The 22,067-nt window shown below is 37.0% G+C and overlaps 2 pseudogenes; both read right to left on the minus strand.

Moving 5' to 3' along the window:
* Positions 1–16,618: 16,618 nt before the first annotated feature.
* LOC131276646 (G2/M phase-specific E3 ubiquitin-protein ligase pseudogene) lies at positions 16,619–17,181 on the minus strand (annotated as a pseudogene).
* Positions 17,182–17,197: 16 nt separating this feature from the next.
* LOC139436146 (G2/M phase-specific E3 ubiquitin-protein ligase-like) lies at positions 17,198–18,436 on the minus strand (annotated as a pseudogene).
* Between the last annotated feature and the right edge of the window lie 3,631 nt (positions 18,437–22,067).

The raw sequence follows: 22,067 nt of genomic DNA on the forward strand, positions 1-22,067 counted from the left end.
TGCAGATTCCCAATTTATCGACGAATTGTTCAATATAAGGAATATATCACCTGGTGAATGCCCCACAATACTGAACCTAATGGGGGAGCAGTATGTAGGGAAATCACCTCTGAAAGTTTATCCTGATAGTGAGCCAAAGCTCCAACTGGAGGGAGAGCCACAGTGCCAGTCTCCTCCTGGCTGTGCTGCTGAAGGGTTCCCCAATTCACCTAGTTTGTCTTCTGAGGACTATGAGACCTGGTTCCCAAATGTGTTTAGAGGAAACATGACCAATTCCCAGGTCCCCTATATCCACCTAGAGGACAGAGGGAGCAACCTGGGCCTGCAGGAGCAAAGGGATTCTAAGGTTAAGACCTCTTGGATGGTCAAAGATGCTAGTTTAAACCTAAATATAGGAAAAGAGGACCCTGAGGATTTCACATTGGAAGAATACCCAGAAAGAGAGTCAGGGTCAGGGCCCTCCCTTGGAATAGAGATGATGGATGACCCTTCTCAGGATGGGGGATCAACAGAGAGTGTGATGCCCCAGTTCTTGCCCCGAAAGGGACAGGGACCTCAAGAAAGCAAACATCGGAAGAGGGTTAGCCGTATGCTACAGTGGATTTGTCTAGGGAGAAAAAGAAATAGCCACCAAGCTGCATTGAAATCAACTAGGTCAGTGTTAGTCTCCCAGCAACTGCGTCCAAGCCGTACTTCTACCATTCCGCCCATGGAGTTGATGACTCCCATCAGGGCCCACCAGCATGTACCAAGAGTGCAAGGTCCCCGAGACTGCCGTCACCACTTCCCCCTGCTATGCTTTATGTCCTGTGTCTCCCCCACCGAATCATAAATTTTCTTCCCCGCCCCCAGCGACATACCACATTTTCTGTTCTAACTTAAAAAAAATTTCTTTAAAAATATATTTCTTTGTTCAAATAAGAGTGTCATATCTGTCTCTGCCACATTTGAGTTGAGGTTTAGGGTATTCCAATAGCTTGAGCTTAAATAAAGTGGTAGTTTTAACACCTATTAGGTGCCTGTTTTGGCCTCTAAAAGAAGCCCATGTTCATAGAGGGAATTTAATACTGACATTGCACATCCACTGCCACCAGGCAGTTCATTTTCACGTGCTCAGATATCTTACATTTAGAATATGTTTTCCTTACATTTTCATTTTAAAAATTTCAAAAAGCATCCATTAAAATTTCTATGAATCTATAAAGTTCATAGAGATCCAATCCCAGTCCTGCCTGAGGAAGTTCCTCCCTATCCTCCCTTTCTTGAGAAGGATGGGATGAATGGGGATACACAGGTTTACTAGAAACAGAAATTGCCATCCAGGAAGATGGGAGACCTGCAGCATTACATATCTCCAATGTGAGAAGGGGAAGTCTGGGGCTGCCTCATTGCTGAGTTCAGAAGTGTGGAAGTAATCTATGTCTATCAATTTATTGTGAGAAGAGAAGACACCTTCACCCAAGTCTCCTTTCTTTCCTGATGAAGATGGGGGAGATGGGCCTTGCTTTCCACTTTTTTTGTTTAGCCTTAATGAAATGGAAAACATTCCACCACTTGTAATTCTTCTACCCCTGAACACACTCTAGAGCTATTGTATCTATGTGTGTACACAGGGAACAGTCAGGGAGTCTACTGTGGGACTTGTTTTCCTCTCAGCCCCAATGAAAAGTTCAATGATCATGTAACCTCTCTCAAGCCCAGAGTCTGGGCAGGCAGGTCCATGAATGGTGATGGCTGCACACACAGGTGTGGTGACCTTGGCTATTGCCTGCTGAACACGGTAGCCCTAGGTGGTGCGTTTGTGGGGACACACAGAGAAATTTCCTTTCTCTGTTCTTTTTTCCTCTAAATGAAAGGGTATGTGATAGAAGGGAGTGGTTCAGAGGAATAAGCCTTTCAAATTGGGATGAGAAGAGGAGAGGCTATTTATAAGCTTGGGCAAGACATCTCTTCACATATTCAAGTGGTTCACAGGTTTGTTTACAGCCATACCATGAGAACTGGATTCAAAAGTGGAAATATGAACACTCACCTCAGGCCTGGGTCAGGTGTCCCCACTGTCCCCTCAGCACAAGTCAACCCAGCTGTAGAGGAGTTCAGGGATGGGAACACTTTCTGAAACATTGTGGCTTTTATCATTTCACAAAATATATACTGTATTTGGCAGGGGTGTGTGTGTGTGTGTGTATGATGTGCTCTGGGATGGATGGTGTAAAGTTGAACAGACTATTAGCTTAGGGCAGTAAGTTTTAATTCAAATTTTAAAAAGTATTATTTTGGGGATGTGTAGGTGCAGATGTGACATATTAAAACACTGTATAGTGTGGACTTAGTAAGGGGTCTGTGGTTTTCCCCTGACTGGCAAAGTGGTCCATGGAACCCCTGGCTTAGGGGATATTTGAACTGGGCAATGATATCACCCATTGGGCGTACTCTATCTGGAGGGGAATTCCATCCCTATCAAGTGTTTGCCAGGATATGGCTTGATGACTTTATTGCGGGTAAAGGAATTACTCCGTCATTAATACTGGAAATGTTCACATTGCCCAAGGAAAAAAGTGGCAGAGTGAGGAAAAATGTGGGTATGGTGGAAATCAAGGAAAGAGAATGAAGAATCAAAAATAGCATTGGGATGTTAGAAGGAGTAGACAGGTCCCTAATCTCCTAATCAAGACTCTCCCCTTGTGATCTTGATGAGTATTGGGGAGTCATGACAGGTTTTTCCCAAGGCCACCCTCAGCTCATGTCCACATGTGGGTCCTGTAGCTTTTCCTCTGGGTACAGTGGTTCTGGGACTTACCTTGGCACCAAAGTAGCCAGGTCTCCATCTGTTTCATCTCCATGTCACCTGTGCTAAAGACATTAAAAGGCCAATTGGAGTTGCTGCTGGTAAAGATGTTATGAAAGGGGTGGGGACTACTAAAGAGGCAAATGTTTTGTGGGGAGGTCCCCATGAATGGTTTATGAAAGAAGCCACCAGAGCTCCCTAACATATCAGTGCTAAATTTTATGCTGATAGGTTGGCAGATTAGAGGCTAATGGGGTACATCCTGGCTTCACCCCAATGCCTCCACATGTCCCAGCTCCTGAACCATAAGCCTAGAAAAGATGTTTTTTCTAATAATTGATTTTTATATTATTTTTTGTTTTTAAATCCCCCATGGGATTTAATCTAAGAAATCTAGAGGCTTGCCTCCTGAGTCTGTGACCCTTCCTTGGCTTTCCTGTCTTTTACTCCAGACCTTCCTCTGCTGGGGCCCTGTGTTATTTCCATTCCTAATTCCTTTACAAACTCTGGAGCTCTGTTACTACTAACAAAAATTATGATCGACTCTACTGTTTTCTGAGTTCCTAATATATTGGGTTAGCAAGTAGTGGAAGTGGATTCCAGAGTCTGGGTTCTCAAATGCAACCTCTGGCTATGATGTTTCAACATCCATGTTTTCTATTTTCTAGATAAAAAAGGAAAGGACAATAGCACATAATAAGCTCCTGCTCTATTGTATCTATATGAAGTTTGAGAAAACTTTTCTTAACCACTGGATCACATTAATCCAAATTATTGGTTATTTAAAAATGTGAGGAACTGTATAATTTTCAACAATTCAAAAATAATCCAAAACATTGATTAATATTAATCTAGCTAAAATGTTGCATTCATACAGATACGATGATGGTTTTGTCTAAAAGCAGTGATAAACTGTTACTTTAGTCACTTTTCCAGATTAACATTATGGAGGATCATTTCCCCATCTAAAATAACTTGGCCATACAAGTGTCACACTCAAGAATCCTGTTCAATCAACTTTCTAGATCCCACTTCAAAGCTGTCACACTGCTGCCTGTGCTTTTAAATTACCATAAACAGATTGTACTTAATTATTAGCAATTAATATTCCACTATCTGTACACATAAAAGCAGAAATCTCCTGTGTAAGAGATTCTAGAAGAATCAGTTCTTATACTGAGAAGCATTTTGAAGTTTGATGTAAACTATAAAACAGTAATTTTTCAAATAACAGTAGAGTCATAGGTATAAAACATTGGATTTTTTCATTGGAAATGAATGGGGAAATTTTATGTAACCCAAATGACAATATATACATTTCCATATCTATCTCTTTACTCATTGATCATACAGACTATTATTACTGTGGCTTAAAAATGGGAGTGAATAGGCAGCATAGGGAATTGGAATAAGCTTTACTGGGTTATAACTTGCAATGTAAGTCCTAGGCAAAATTTCAGAATCCAGAGATATGTACATCATTGTGAAAACAAGGCAGACTGAGAATTTTGGAGTTGGGGGTATTCAGCATCACTGCCACACAGGGAATGTAATATTCAAAACAAAGCAGGATATTGGGGGATTTTCAAAGCCCTGTCCCATCAGGAAGCATCAAGGCAGATTGGCCATAGAAAGAGACCTGTGATGGCAGAGGGGTCACAAAAGGCTGCAAGATGGGCTGCAACTAGACCACTGATTACTTCACTGGTGGTGGAGAGGTCCTCCAGGCAAGGGACACCTCTATGGGGAAAACTCTGAGGTGAGAATTAAGGCAGTATTTTTTGGAACAACCAGGAAGTAAGACATACTGAATTGGTTTATTTAATAGAAGTAGGAAGATTACTAAGGTAGAAAATGCTTAATATGAGTGGGAAGATTACTGTTCTAGGAACTGACAAGCAGTAGTAGGGGCTCCTGTTCTGTTACTGTCTCTGAGAAATTGAACCAGTGACTGAATGTACTTCTGCATCATTTCTCCATGGATGAGAAGGTGATATTAGTTGTATGAACTTCAAGATGCTGTTCTGAAATTCAGTCCAAACATAACCCCAGTTATCGTTTATATACAGAGTCAATTATAGGCAGAAGACTCAAAATAACAGTTTTCAAGAGGCATTGGTTATCAGAGGAGAGGCAAGAAAAACAGACATCTTGAATATGGTGGTGTGAGGACAGTAAGCATGAAAAGAATGGACAGATATTATTGATGGAACAAAACCAGATGCTTTTTCATTTCCAAGTGCTATATTCCATGGGTAATTCCTATTTCTTCCAACATTAGACCAAGAATAAAATATTTAGAAAATTTACTGGGTTTTCTTGCCTTGGTTTTCCTATGTTACTAAATTTAGCAATTTTTCATTACTTTTTATCCATTTATGTGTTTATATTCAGTTCTACATGACAACTCAAAAGCCACCTAATCTGAGCGAACTTGCCAGACCACCCTTTCCTGCATAGGGCATCTGTTTTCATTCGATGGCCTTCTCCTCTGCATTTTTTTGCTTCATAAATCAGGGCACCAACTGAAAGATAAAATATAAACTCTAAATACTAACTCACTAAAATATTAACTTGGAGGGCCAAAATTAAAATTAAAATTGGTGACTTGAACATTTAAAATATGTTTTTTTAAGATTTATTTATCCTCCCTCCTTCTCCCTCCCCCTCCCCCTCTCCCCCACCCCACCCTGCTATTTTTGCTGTCTGTATCCATTCACTGTGTGATCTTCTGTATCTATTTCTCTTTTTGTCCTTTTCTCATCTCTTCTTCTCTTGGATTCGATCCTGGGGACCTCTGATGTGGGGGGAGTTTCCCTGAGTCTCCCTGTCAGCTGCACCACCTCAGTTCCTGGTCTCTGTTGTGCTTCACCTTGACTCTCCCCTTCATCTCTCTTTTGTTGCATCATCATCTTGCTCTGTGACTCACTTGTGCGGGCACTGGCTCACTGTGGGGACACTCAGCTCACTGCATGGGCACTGACTCACTCCACAGGCACTGGCTCACCACACAGATACTCATGCAGGCACTGGCCTTGCCATACATGCACTCAGCTCGCTGTGCAGGCACGTGCATGGGAACTTGTGTGGGCACTCGGCTTGCTGTGCAGACACTGGCTCACCACGCAGGCATGCTTTCTCTTCTTCATTTTCACCAGGAGACCCCAGCGATTGAAGCCAGGTCCTCCCATACAGTAGGCAGAAGCCCTATCACTTGAGCCACATCAGCTTTTCTCAAAATATGTTTTATTGAATTGAAGATGTAAAATGCTCCTATGCTAATAATGAAGAAAATTTCCTCCAATTAATGTCCTGAACAGTAAATATTAAAAACGAACATACACTAGAGCATGAAAGATTTTGCTTTTTTGACACTCTCCTCACTTTTTGTGCAAGATAAGTTAAGATTTTGCTCTCATGTGAAACAATACTTCCTGAAATCACATGTTTTTCTTTCCTTTTTTGAGTTGGTATTAGCTGTGTACTTGGCTATCCAGTTGTTGGAAACTGAGGCATGGTGGTTTCATAAAGGGAGATGTGCTGTTTCCAGGGCTAAGCTTTTAACATAGGAATGCAGCAATTAAGCCTTTTGAGTCATCAGGACAGAGCTGTCCTGGGGCAGGGAGAAATATGAGTAAACACACTTTGTAGTTTGAAAGGAATACTAAATCTTTGTATTTAGAGATAAGTTATTTAATTTACCAGTCTTGTTAATGGGTAGTTACACTGTTTGTTTTCTCAATAGTTTGAGTATATATAATGCCACAGGTAGAAAATAAAGTTGTCTGATGAGTGACTACTCGCAGAGCCCCTAATCCCAGGTTTCTCCTTCTTTCTTTGTTTAACTCTCTCCTTTTCTCTTTCTTTCATTCCTGATACCCTTCAGGTCCAAATCTCCAACATCCAGTTTTCCACTCTCTTGACCTTTGTTTTGCTTATAAAATCTTAATATGCTTCTCTGCAGTGTTCCCAGATGTAATTTGTTTTTGTTTTTTTTAAAGATTTATTTTTTATTTATTCCTCTCCCCTTTCCCCCAACCCCCCATTGTCTGCTCTCTGTGTCTATTTGCTGGATGTTCTTCTTTGTCTGCTTCTGTTGTCAGAGCATCAGCTCTCCGTGTGTACAGTGCCATTCCTGGGCAAGTTGAACTTTCTTTCGCCCTGGGCGGCTCTCCTTACGGGGCGCACTCCTTGCACATGGGGCTCCCCTATGCAGGGACACCCCTGCGTGGCACGGCACTCCTTGTGTGCGTCAGCACTGTGCATGGGCCAGCTGCACATGGGTCAAGGAGGCCCGGGATTTGAACCGTGGACCTCCCATGTGGTAGACGGATGCCCTAACCACTGGGCCAAGTCTGCTTCCCTCCCAGGTGTAATTTGATGCAGTCTCCAGTTTTGCTCATTTTTTATACAGAATAAATAATTTTATCTTCATGGTCTGTATCTCTCCCTTCCTTTTTCTCTCCAGTTCTATCTCTCTCCACCTTTTAGTATCAGCTAGAAATCCATGCCATCTATACCATTTATGTGAAGCAATAAAGTAATACACATTTTTTGTGATAACCTTCATATGGCAAGATCCTGAGTGCCTTCGGAATCATCAGTGCATGATATTCTAACAAAACTTTGAGAATTAATATTTCAATAAAGTACTGTGATAACTTGCAACTAAAATTGGGAGTCCTGACTCCATTGTCATATTGGATAATAGAGTTTGAGGTATGCAAGTTTATTTATCTTTTACCACAGACTGCGTTTGGATTCTGTTGCTGACACTGATTAATCAAATCATTAATACTGTAGAATATAGGGTAGGGCATAGGGTAATAAAAGATTGAGTTTTTAGCTAGTAATAATTATTATTTTAGCTAACAGTATTGTCCTAGGCCTGATGTTGAGTGCTTTAGTATGCATTTGCTCATTTCATTCTTACAGCAATCCTATGAAACAGATATCAGTATAAATCTCATTGCACAGAGAGGAAATGGAATACATGGAGAGCTTTTTAAAAATTCTCAAGACCACAGAACTAGAGTGAGATGGATCCAGGACTTGACACTACCCCGGTTTGACTCTAAAGTCTATCCTCCTAACTTTATCCTTGTTATCATTTGGTTGTATCTATTTTATCTACTGATCTGTTCATCTCTCTGTGAACCATTTGCAAGTAAGTTGCAGACATCAAACCACCACACCCTTAAATACTTTAGTTTGCATATTCTAAAATAAGAATATTTTCCCACACCTAAGAAAACTGACAATAACCTTCTAATTCTATAATCTTATGTAAATGCTGACCAAATTAAAATTTCTTCTTTAGTTTCATTTAATCTAGACTAGTCCCTCACTTTTTCCTTTATTTTTTTGAAAATGATATTGACTTATGAGAAGACCTGGCCAGTTGTCTTTCAGAAATTCCCCTTCTTGTATTGGTCTTATCTTTCTTCCATGTCATTAACTTGTTTTTCTATGCCATGTGTTTTTAGTAAACCAAAAGATTAATCTGAAGGCTTGCCTAGATTAGGGTTGCAATTATTGAAAAGAATATTTCATAGAAAATGTTGAATTTCATGCTGTCACCACTGTATTGTATCAGTATAAATGATGCTACCTATGATCATTTGGTTAAAGTGGTGACCACTTCATTGAAGCCCATTTTTGGTTTATGATTTTTCCTAACTAAAAAATAATCTGTAGGATGATACTGTGGCAAGATATAAATAGTGTATTACCCAGTAATGTTTGGGTGATCACAATAATCCTTGCATGATTCAATTATTACTCTGGAGCTGCAAAGTACATTTTTCTAGCATATCATATTTCTATTATTCCTTTCATATTTCTTGCATTACTCTTTAAAGGAGTGTCCATGATTAATTTGTGATGTTTACCACATGAGCAGGAGTAAATGGTGAAATGTGATTTTTTTTTGTTTCATTTCTGATGTAAATACATTCTCTCTCAAGTTTCAGAATTTAATGTTTAAAATGAAGGTTTGCCCTCATGCACAACTGAGCAGAGTCAGAGAGACAGATAAAGCAGATACAACCCCCAGATATTGGTTCCTTTGAGGGCTAAAGAGACCCATGGGAGTTATGGCCATGGCCGATGGGGTTAACTACCAGGGCAGATGGCCCCTCTTTGGAAATGGTGTTTATGTGTGATGAATCTGGACTCAGATGGGATCTCCCTTCATAAGACTTCCATGCTAATGTGCTGGAGGTGCAGTTAATGTTGGGGTTTAAGATATATTTAGGGGATTTGAATCTCTGGACTGACAATGTGATAGCCAGATCCTGAGCCTCAACAGACTCCAGCACCTACAATCTGATTTATTGGACTTACCACACTCAGCTAAGATGGAGGTGAAGAAGGACAACCACCACACCATGGAGCCTAGAGTGATTACAACTGAAAATGGGAGGATTGCATCCAGCATCCAGGTGGAATCTGAGCCTCCTCTTGACATAAAGGTGCAATGGACACAACCAATCCAGTGTCCACATAGAAGAGGTGGCATTGGATTGGGAAAAGTGGACATAATGGACAAAGGGTATGGGGAAAGGCAGGAAGAGATGAGAGGTGGAGGCGTCTTCGGGACATGGAGCTGCCCTGGATGGTGCTTCAGAGGTAATCACCGGACATTGTAAATCCTCACAGGGCCTACTTGATGGAATAGAGGAGAGTATGGGCCATGATGTGAACCAATGTATATGAGGTGCAGAGGTGCCCAAAGATGTACTTACCAAATCCAATGGATATGTCATGATGATGGGAACGAGTGTTGTTGGGGGGGGGGAGAGGGGGGGTGGGGGGGTGGGGTTGAATGGGACCTCACATATATATTTTTAATGTAATATTATTACAAAGTCAATAAAAAATAAAAAAATTTAAAAAAATAAAAAAAATTTAAAAAAAATTAAATGGCTTAATTTTCAGTCAATGTGCTGAATAGCTGCCATATACCCACTAATCTCTGTTTTATACATAACTGATAAGTTATGATTGCCTATATCAGATTATTAAGTTTTACTGATGAAACCTTAAAATAAGTCTTCCAGGTATTTCATATAAGTCAGTCATATAATATTTGTCTTTTTGAGTTTGTGAATGTAATTAATACCAGTGAATTGTGTACTTGAAATTAGTTAAAATGGGAAACTTTGAGTTGTATATATATTACTACAATAAAATTAAAAAAAAAAAACTGCCAGTGATTTTCACCAATTTATAAATCTGGGAAATTTCATTTTATATTTGGTATAATTTCCAAGAGTTTCATGACTGTTATCTGATTTAATTCTTTAATGATAATGTGAGATTGCGTTGACTACTGGTGAAAAAATATTAAGAATGAGTAAACTCGGAGTCAGACAATGCATAACTAATCCATGGTTAATCCGGCATTGAACCCTAAGTCTTCAGAGTTTTTAAAAAGTTTTCCACTCTAGCATATAGGTTCAACATAAGTTCCATAGACTTGAATATGGGTCCTAGGGCTGCAGGTCAACATCAGAGTTGTGCCAGGTACTATGAGCTGGAATTGATAGGCTGGTTGTTGTTTCATATTTACCAATAGTTTAGATGTGGTCAAAATCACCTAGGTGACCGGATGGCAGCATCTTTCTCTTATAGCTGATATGGCATCAACTTCCCTTATCTTCATTTTAAAATTATGGAATAGTATGGAAAATACACGCATATATTTAAACTTTATAAATGTTCATACTAAAATGTATGATATGGGAATCAGCTGTACCTCAATCAGTTGGGCTCCCATCTACCATATGGGAGGCCCTGGGTTCACATCCCAAGGCCTCCTTGGAAGGTAGGCTCACCCACATGCTGCAGAGAGCCCCTGGCCTGGGCACCGTGGAGTGCCACCCAGCTCACAAGCACTGCAGAGAGGCAACTCAGCAAGGTGATGCAACAAAAGGGGAGACAAGCAAAAATGCAGAAGAGAGTGCAGTGAATGAATACAGAGAGCAGACAGCAAACAAGTCACAAGGGGGGGATAAATAAAAATAAATACACACACAGAAGAAAGCACAACAAATGTACACAGAGAGCAGACAGTATGCAAAAAAAAAGTCACAAGGGAGGGGAATTTTAATTAAAGTGTATGATTAACCATAGGAGTTACATTTCACTATTTCATACAATCAAAAAACATGAAATAACCAGAATGCACAAGAAATTATGGCACATTCATAAGTTTATATTACACAGCATTATAAATAAAGTTGTAAACATATATAAAGCTTTGTAAAGTACATTAACTTTATCTACTCAAGCTGAAAAATATTTATACCTTATGTGGTAACTAGAATAATGACTTCCCAAAGATGTCCATATTCTAATTCCTAGAACTTGTGGATATATTAGATTACATGATAAAGAGGAATTAAGGTAGCCAATAGAAATATGGCTGCTAATTAACCTTAAGATAGGGAGATTATTCTAGGTTATTTGGGTGAACACAGTGGATGTAACAAGGGACCTTGGAGATGGAAGAGGGAAGCAAGAAGGTCAATGTGAGAGTATTAGAATATGAGAAAGACTTAATCAGTTAGAGCTGGTTTTTGAAGTTGGAAGGGGACTGTTTTAGTCAGCCAAAGGGGTGTTGATGCAAAATACCAGAAATTGGTTTGCTTTCATAAAGGGTATTTATTTTGGGGTAGAAGCTTACAGTTACCAGGCCATAAAGTTTAAGTTACTTCCCTTACCAAAGTCTTTTGCCACATGTTGGAGTAAGATGGCTGCCAATGTCTGCCAGGGTTTGGGCTTAGGTTCCTCTCTTCATGGGACTTGCTTCTCTCTGGGTGAGGGTTCCTCTTTTCATGGGGCTGCATATCTCTCCGGACTTAGTTGCTGTGCTCATTCCACAAGGCCAGCTGTAGACTATCAGGCAAATGGCTCCATCTCTCTGCCCAGGGCTTCTGCCATGTGTAAGGAACTGTCTCTTTTCCTCTGTGTTCATCTCCTGTGTGTACACTTCCTGGGCTCCAGCTCCAAATTCCAACATCAAAATTCCAACACCACAAAGTCCAACATCAAAATCCCCATCTCTGTCCTTTGCCATCTCTTTTGTGAGTCCCCACCCACCAACACCCTACTGATGTGGCCCAAGAGAAGCAGTAATCATAATTTAATCATGCCCAGGTATAGACCAGTTTACAAACAAAATCCAATATCTAATTTTGGAATTCATAGCTATATCAAACTGCTACAGGGACTCTAGCCAAGGAATGTGGGCAGTCTATAGAAACTGGATAGAGCAAGGAAATGGATATTCCCCTAGAGCCTCCATAAAATAACAGCCCTGTTGAGACCTGTTTTTAACCTAATGAGGCCCATTAAAAAAAATCTAATTGGTACATCAGTTATAGGAAACTAATAATTTGCAACCAATAATACTCATAGAACATTAGATCAGGGGAGCCTGAAAAATATGTTCGTTTGTTTTAGCATTTTTATGGCAAATTATGAACATTGCTCTTTCAAACACTCTTTTAATAAAATTAAAAAAAAGAATCCTTAAGTCCGAGGTTGGATTATATCAAAAACTTATCTACAGTTATTGGACGCAGTATTCCATATATGCCTGTCAGTTTATGTTCATCAATTCTATTATTCAAATTTTCTATATCCTTTCTGATTTTTTTTTTGGATTGCTTGATCTAACAATTACTGAAAGATGGTATAAAAATAATTGACTGTGGAGGTGAATTTATCTATTCTGTTTGATAATTCTTTCAATTTTTGCAGTATATACTCTTGAGACTACCATTATGTGCATTATATTTCAGGATTGCTTTTGTTTTCTTCCCAGAGTATTTAATCTCTTTTGATTAAGAAGTGATCCTCTCTACCTCCCCTCAAACTTTTGTTTTTTAGCCTATGTTGCCTTAAATGTCATCATAAAGTACATAACTGGATTTGCTTAATTCCAGTTTGTAATCTTTCACATTTAACAAGTGCACTTAGTCCATCTACATTTCTTATAATTCTTTCTGCTGTTTTTACTTCATGATTTCTATTTTTCTTGCTTTTTCTATGTTTCTTCTTTCTCCATTAACTATTAGATTTTTCATATTTTTTATTCATATAACCACATTTTAGTGTTTATCATAGAAAGTCAAGTGTTTTTAAGTTTTTCAACTCTAAAGTTACGTAATAACTTATGCTCCTCTTGAAGAATATGAGGACATTAGACCTTAGACTATTTTAAACATTTTAACTCCTTGTTTGAGATATCACTTGCATATTTTTGATCTACCGTTTTTTAACTTGATAGTACATTTTCATTTATTCTGTTTGGGATTAATTGGGAATTTGGATTCTGTGGTTTGCTACCTTTAATCACTTCTGAACATTTCTCCATTATTTCATCAAAACATTTTCTCTGATCCAATAATTTTCAGTTATTCATTTGAAACCCCTAGTAGCTGTATTTGAACATCCTCATTCTCTTCTCCATGTTCAATACACTCCTTTTAAAAATATTTTCCATCTTTCTGTTCTTTTGGTACTTCATTTTTGGATAATTTCCAGTTCTATCTTTCAGGCTGTTAATTTATTCAACTGTATTATGTCTGCACCTAAACTGCTTTTAGCCCTATTTAGCTTATTATTGCTTCAATTATATATTTCATATATATTTATAAATCATAATCATATATTATATTTCAGTTATAAAAATATTCATTCCTAGAACATTCTACTTTGTTTTTCAAATACTCTTAGTCACTATACATTACCTCAGTGTTTTTAAAAATATTTATATATTAAAAAATACTTATTTTATATTGTGTTTGACAGTTCCAATATTGGAATTTATAGGTCAGATTTTACTCTCTTGTTTCTTTTGATTGTTATTCATAGTACATTGTTTTCACCTGAATCTTGTATTTTTGCTGTGAGCCCATATTTCTTGGAATTTTAACACTGTGAATACTTTTCAGCCTGGGATGAACATGGGTTCTTTCAGAGAATATTTCCAGTAGTTCTTGCTATATGACTGGTAGCACCACCAAAATGAGACCATTAAATCTGAGGAACTATTCAAAGGAAGGCTGTTTGTGGTTATTAGTTCTCAAAGAGAAACATTTTTTAATTTTTAACTTTTTTTTGTAGAGACATATACACAACTCAAAATTTCCCATTTTAACCACTTTCAAGTGTGCAGTTCAGTAGTATTAAGTACATTCACATTGTTGGACTTTTCCCCCTTATAGTGACAGAACTTGAGATAGCCAGTCTTCTTGCAGGCCCCTGTTGGTAGAGAAGGCAAGGGAGCAGAGCTTTTTTTCTGATCTATCTTGCATTGAAATGTCTAGCCCTGTAGGGGTCACAGGCTTATAAATGACTGTCCTGTCATATTCCTCATCTTGGAGGTGGGTCCTGGTCTTTGTCTCTGTTCTCTGATATTCTTCTGAGTCCATAAAATCTAAGCTTAAGTTTCCTGGGTTCAATAAATCCCTTAAATGCAAATGTGAGCTTTTAGTTATTTCTGTAGGTTCCTGCCTTTCTCTGGATTTTGGCCCAAATATGCCCTATGTAATGTATTGAAGAAGATATTTTTATATTTCATCTGGAAATTTTAGGGCAAATTAATTTTTATTCTATGATTCTATTTATCATTATCTTATTTGATTGGATAAGTTTTCCTTATCATTTTTATTTTATTTTTGCATCCCTGCCTTGGAAGTTATACGTTCTAAAATTTCAAAATATTCTGAAATTTAAAAAATGATAACATACACATTTGACATGAATTCTAAAGCAATTCATATCCTTTTCTCCTAAGAATACAAAGATTAAAATGCTTTTATATGTTATTTGACTTCTGGCATTTTAATTTTACTCCCCGCCCCATCCAACCAGAAATCATTTTTATTATTATCTTATATAGTCAACCCTTCTTTAGATGTAGCACTGTATCCAGTACATTCCTTTCTCACCACTCCTTCTTCCAATACATTTCTTCCTTCTGAAATTAACTTCTTTTACCATGAAGTATATCCTTAATTAGAGGAACTCTTCTCTCTTGTTCTTGATTTAAAATTGCTTTTGTTTTTGTTTTTTTTTAATTTTTTCCTTATTTCAGAATCAAAGTTAAGCTGGATAGTGATTATAAACAATTTTCTTTTAGCACATTAATTTTATTCCCATATATTCTGGACTCCATATTTGCTACTAAAATATTAGTAAAGGTAAAATTTCTATTTTTAAAGAAAATTACTCTGTTTCTTTCTCTTTGACTATTTTTACAAACTCTTCTTTGCCTTTTTATTCAGCAGTTTAATTTCAATGTGGTCAGGTGTACATTTTACTTTTTTTTTCTCTATATTTTATTAAATATGTTTCCCTAGTCAAGAACCCTTATCTTTAATCAGTTATGGGAAATTCTCAGTAGTAATCTTTAATATCAGATTTTTCTGTTTTCTGGATTCTTTTCTTCAGATACTTTAATATGTTAGACCTTCTCCTTCTATCTTCAAGGTCTGTTAACTTTTCTTCCTTGTCTTCTATTTAACTGTGTTCATTCCTGGGTAATTTCATCACATACATATTCAAAGGTACTAAACCTGTTCTGAGGATGTATTTTTTATTTCCAGAAGTCTAACTTCATTCTTTTTTAAATTTCCCAGGTCTTTTGTGATTATGCCTTTTTGATTATAACTTATGCCTTCAATTTCTTTTTCCTATTAATATAATTATTGATATTTAAATCTATCTGACATGTCTTTTAAAGAGTTTAGAAAGGAAATACAAATATTTTATTAAAGAATTTATAGAAGGACATACACAAACACAGTAGTTCTCTGTATGGTGAAATTACAGTGGATTTTTCATTTTGCTTATTTGTTGTAGTTGTTTTTACTTTATATTTACATTGCTTATGTAATAACAGATACCCTTCAAAGCCAGAGAAAATAACTAGTTTTATGGTGCCAGGTTACCTATCATACAAACATCCTGATAATAAATAAATGTCAAATATCCAAACCTACCATATGACAATCTACTGAGATCATTCAGATACCTAAACTGATTAGGGATCAGGCATAACTGTTGTTTAATACCACACATTGGATATCAAAAAAAAAAAAAAAAAAGAAGTCAAGGCTTTAAAAAAAGACACACTTCCTAAGATATTTTCAAATACATTTTATATCCACCTCTAAAGTGTTTTCAAGCCAATGGAATGTCTGTAGCTTTCAGAATATTGTGCAATTTTCCTTTTCATATAATAATATTTCCCATTATGCATAATCTAACTGCAGTATGATTCTGCATAATTTTCAAGCATTTTTAACAACCTACTTCATGCAATTTTAGAAAAGCACACATAAACATACAGCCCAGAGTATACACCTCTGATTTATACAAGAGGAATTATCCATTTAGCTTTTCTACAAAATGCTTTAGGCTAAAGAAAATAAGAAACAATTTGAAAATTGCATAAAGAGAAAAATCATTGTGGCATCTTCCAGCTAACAATTTTCAAAAATAGCAAACCTTTTTTTCCTTATATATTATACTCCTATGCTTCAAGAATTCTTTACAGTCATTCTGTAAGTATTTATATTGAAATTTATGAAGCATGCATATTAAGACAATGAAAAATTCACCAATTTTGATTAGTATACTTCAACAAAAAATTTTTTTAGCTTAAATGGCCAAAGCATTACTTCACGTACATATAAATTTTATTGGACCCAGAAGCTGGCAAGTTTGTTCAAAAGTGATTATGGACAGATTTCTGAAACAAAAGAAAGGCTCAATAGCAACTTTAAAAGAAAAATCTTTGTTCAAAGAATCATTTTAATGTCCCACATAGTGAGAACTTTCTTCCTTTTCTAGTTGTAAAGTGTTTTTTTTTTTATGGCAACGTCCATATTTTCTTGAAATTCTTTAAACGTATTAGTTATTGGAAGAGATACTACACTTGTTTCTAATAGGAAAATCCATATGCAGGCACTCAGTTGAAGGAGTGAGTTTAAATTCAGTAGGTGGAATGGAACTGCAACTAGTTGCAAAAATAAGATTATCTTTCATTGTTGTTGCAGATTTACAATTTTCAATACCTTGTAAGTAACTGTTCCAAAATCCCAAAGTTTTATGTTAGACAATGGGTAAACTGTATAAAGATCACTAAGATTTTTCACAGAAAGATTATAAGGTTTATGATAGAGGATGCTGCAAAATACTTCTGGAGAAGTCAGAATTTTCTCTAAAATGCAGAGTTTTCAGACCCTGCTTAAAACTTTCGAAAGGTGTTTGGGCTCTCTTAATTACATGGTCGAAAAGTATGTCTTTTACCAACATATATTTATCACTTAATGTCTAAGACATCCAATAAGCTGTATGTAGTTAGAGCATTCATTTATTGCTGAGTTAAAGTCAACCATATTTGTTGTAGTATTTATCTTGGGCATTAAGGGACAAGTTCTTTGACAATGACCCTTCAAACAATGATGAGCTTTCAAGATGCTGCATTGAAATACTCAGAAACTCTTGTTTTGATCCAGGATGCTCTTGGCCAAATTTATCATTTTCTTTTACATAGGCTATGTCAATTGAGTATACAGGATTAAAGCTTTGATTTCTGAATCTATCTAAGGCACTATTCCAAATATTGGCTTTGTTGATATATAATCTTTTAGTTTTTCTTTTAATTGGGAATCCTAACTCTATTAATACAGTTTAAAAACTCTTCTAAATTTGCTGCCTTCCCTTCTTCTAACAGGTTGATTCCTTGCTCCTTTCCAGACCAGTGGGACTTCCAGGGGTGTTCTTATTAGATCTGGGCTCCAGGTGACTGAGTAATTTCGGTGATGACTCTTCTAAGAAACAATCAGTAATATCCATGTTATTTGAATTAGGCTAAGTGTGCTTTTTGGCTTCTTTTGAAATCCCCTGAATTGTAGATGATACCTTCCACTTTCCAAACACTCCCATTTTGTTCCCTTGATTGTGGTGAGCAACTGTCTAAGTGGGTTCCACTAGAACCACAACATTGACAGTGTTTTATTTCTCATTTGCTGTCAGGTGCATTCTATTCTTGCCCTTTACAGCGACATCCTTGGACATCACAAGGCTCATGGTGCTGCAAGAGCTCTCAATAAGCATTTTCCTCTAGTTCCCAAGACACATCTTTTTCAGGAATATGAATTCCATTCTCAACATCTCTTCTGAAATGTATCACTATCATTGCATACATGCATCTGAAGAAAAACACTCCTGCGTTTATTGCTTGAAACTGTAAACCGTTTCTGTGAAACCAAGCATTCTTACTACAAGGATTTCATAATATACTATATGTTGGACTAGGCTCAATAAATACCAAATGGCACATGGTAAGGACTGTCTATAACAATTAGATGTAATTATTTGAACAGGTTGATGGTTCCAAGGAAATGACCCAAAATTGACAGTAATCTGGAAAATACATTCTCTCTGAAGGCCACATGGAAAATAATAACTTTTTACATCGGAGTGCAACATATTCAATTAAAGCACCAGATTCCTGGCAAAGACAGATTTTCAGTTTACAACCTCTCTTCACTTACTTCCTGATGTCTTCTATAGAAAACCATAAACTCCTTCTTCTTGACCTCTCTGTCAAATTCCACTTGACATCAACGAGGTCTGTGTGTCACCAGATTAATTTTCATTCATTTTACAACGCGGTTTTGGCAGAAGTTCCGGGACCAGGGGTAGCACTTTTCCATTCTCGTGCCACGGGACACGCCAACCGGCAGCAGCCCCATCCAACGGCCAGTAAGATTCAAATGCCCTTGCAGTTTTATTTAAAATGTTTTGTTTTTGTCAGGTCTGCTGACCATATGGGCTACCCTGCAAGAAGCAAGCTCTCAGGTAAGTTATATCCTTTAGTGTTCAGTAACGTTGTGTTTTGCGCGATTGTTGTTACAAGACTTTTATCCTTTAAAGGAGGTTTGCATCTGTCTCTCCCAAATGTCTTTAATGATTATCACTGGCCCTTTTATGTTCATTTTACAGATTGGCAGTACCCAGAGCGTGCAAATTTGAAACACAGGCCTGTAACTTCTCAGGGAAGACTGTTTTCCCAATCAGAATTCAACCTTAGAAATTTACCATTCCCTCTCATTAACTTGTACCATTTGTTGGATGATTGGTCATTTAGAGGATTTTCTCTGATTTATTAATCACCAAAATGTACTGCCTTCATCTGTGAACCTGAATGTTAACACCCTCTCCTCTCCAGTATTTGAATGATTTTAAATTCTAAGCCCTTTGATTTTGAGACTAGTAACTCTCCATACAGCTTCTATGGATTCAGCTCATTCACTAGATCATCTGGTTTCTAGTTTTCTTGTGACTTTTATTCTTTGAGGGAGACAAATGCATTCATATAGCTATGCACTTTTTTTTTTGCTTTTTTTTCTTTATTTTTAAGGAAGTTTTATATTATATAAAAGTTACATCAAAAATACAGGGATTCCCATATACCCCACCCCTCTCCCATTAACAACATCTTTCATTAGTGTTACAATTGATGAACAAATATTGAAGTGTTGCTGCTGACCATGTTCTATAGTTTACATTATGGTTTACACATTACACATACAACTTTTAGATTTTGGCAAAATGTATAATGGCCTGTATCTGTCACTGCAGTATAATGCAGAACAAGCCCAATGCCCCTCAAATGCCACATTTTATACCTATTCCTTCTTCCTCCCCTCAGAACCTCTGGTGACCATTGCCTTTATATCAGTGTTACAAGCTCTTCCATTACTAGAATAATAAAAAGTCTACTTTGGTCCATAGTTGCATTCCCTCCTTATGTTTGTTCATTCCTCAATCTTGAGGATTTGGGGATAATGATGCCCACTCTGCTTCTGATTGAGAGGGGGCTTAGATCCCACAGGGCAGATGGATGGAACTGTCTTGCTTGTAGATGTAGATACTCCGGGTTTTGGGATGGGAGCTGTCCATCCTCATTTCCTTGTTAGTGTCCTGGGTGAGTCTGATGAACTGGAGAACAGGTATTTAGCAGCAACTCTGCTGAGATTTGGGCATATGAACAGACCAAAGATTTAAGCCTCTGGGACATAAATTTAATAGGTGTAGTGCTAATTATAGGTTCAAATAAAGGGGCAAAAGAACCAAGTGTAGGGAAATTATAAATGAATCTAACTCTGATTCTTTGAGGAGATGGGTTATCATATATTTCAAGGTAAGGTCTATCAATGGGGTGCCAATTTCCTGGGTTTGTCTGCCTTACTTATTGGGTCCAGATGTCTCTAGACCCCTTTGGAGCACTCCTCCTTGAGGCACTGTTTACTGTGGCAGAAGTGAGATCTTTCAGAGAGGTGAATAAGCACAACCTCTGGAAATATCTCTTGATTCACTTTGAAATCTCTTAGCCATAAGAAATAATTTGTATTTAGTATTTCCCCCTTTTGGTCAAGAAGCATCACTAATTGGTGCTTGTTAATACTCCCTTGGTGCCAGGGAGGCTCATCTCATGTCCCTTATCAGGGGGAAGGCATGGAAGTTATGCTTTTAGAAGAATGCTTGCTGTACTTCTTCTAGAATTTCTCTGCATTTTGTAGCAAGGTTTTTAGTCAATATTACAGAAATGGAAGTCCATGGTGGTTGTTATTCAAATCCCTAATAGAAAGGGCTACTTTTCAAGAAGCAGACTTTCAGTCAGATGAAGTGGATGAGAAAGGCCAACGACCACTTCACTGGGATTAGACAGAGGTTTGTGCAAGATCATTTCAACTCCAATATTCTATGATAGAAATTTTACTTTATACTTCATATAGGGATGAAATTGTCAATTGTGTACTAATAAACTGGATCTCAAACAAATGAGCAAAACAAAAATAAATAATTCCCCCAAAGCACTATTTGTAGCATTTGCTAATTTTCATGGTATAAACACTGCCACTGATAGCCGATTCGTGGATATGGCCAGCCTAGTCTTACTATTATGAACCAGTTCCAGTACATCACTGCATTTAGTATATATTCTCAGATATGTATTTGTGATAGAAATGATATTTTCACTTTTTCTTGGCAAAAGATATCCTAAATTTGAATTTCAGACTACACTTCAGAACAGATATCATCAAACTTTTTAAAATAAAGGGCATGGTAATAAATATTTTAGGCCTCATATACTTTCTGTTGCATATTCTTTCTTTACAACCCTTTAAAATGAAATGACTCCTCCACAGCAAGCCCAAAGCTGGATTTGATCGAGGGCTATAGTTTGCTGGACCCTGCTCTGGCAGCTTGTGATTATTTTGCCTTATAACAAACTGTGGTTGAGCTTTCTTAGAGAAAATAAGAAAATCACAGTCTCTATTTCCTAATGTCTTGTACCATTTGTGCAGTTATCAAATCAAGAAATTTCTTCTGGCATCAGTGAGCTGGCATAGGAAAAAAATACATGCTTTAAAATTTCATTAAGAAACTTCCCATAAAAAAATGAACATAGATATTGCTACCTTATTATTATAGAAATATTTTCTGACCACCTTCAGTTATCAGTTTTAAGATTTCAGTATCACTGAAACAAAATTGATGAAGACACAGGCCATTGTAAATTGAATACAGAAAATTCCACTTCCTATCAGAAATAAAAACTAAAAATGAGATCAAATGAGACAAAGGGGCAACTGGGAGAAGGAAAATGGAAAAGAAAATTGTTTTTCCTTTACCTATAAAGTGAGATTAGGTAGCAAAATTGAGATGGTTGTCAGAATAAACAGCAAGAAATCAGAGCATAAATCACAACGTATATACTATTCATTAGCTGATAGCTGGGTTAGTGTATTTTAACTCAGAATTAATTGCTAGTAGTTGCTTGAGTAGTTGAGTGATGTACCCATTTTTTTTCTAAGTAAGTAAAAAGCTTTAAGAACCAAATCAGCAATTCGTTTTATAGTTCTGAACTTGGTCATCTCTTAAAGGCTCAGCAAAAGTGTTTGCTATTGCCTTGTGAATATTGAGAAATAAATATCTTTCTTTCAGAATGGTGGTGGTTTGCGTAACACATATATTCTAAATCAAAATGAAATTTTCTATTGCCAGCAATGGCTGCCTTATAGAGATATCTCTAGGTTATTAAATAGGGATAACTAACTTCTATGATGTATTAGTATCCTTGTGATAAAGCTAGTTTACCTTTAAAGAATATTCCAGGTAAAGAAGGTACCCATTTTTTAACTCAGAAAATATTAATTGATTTCCTCTTTTGTGCTAGACAGTGTTT

Source organism: Dasypus novemcinctus, chromosome 30 (assembly GCF_030445035.2).
Source record: "Dasypus novemcinctus isolate mDasNov1 chromosome 30, mDasNov1.1.hap2, whole genome shotgun sequence".
Classification (NCBI taxonomy): domain Eukaryota; kingdom Metazoa; phylum Chordata; class Mammalia; order Cingulata; family Dasypodidae; genus Dasypus; species Dasypus novemcinctus.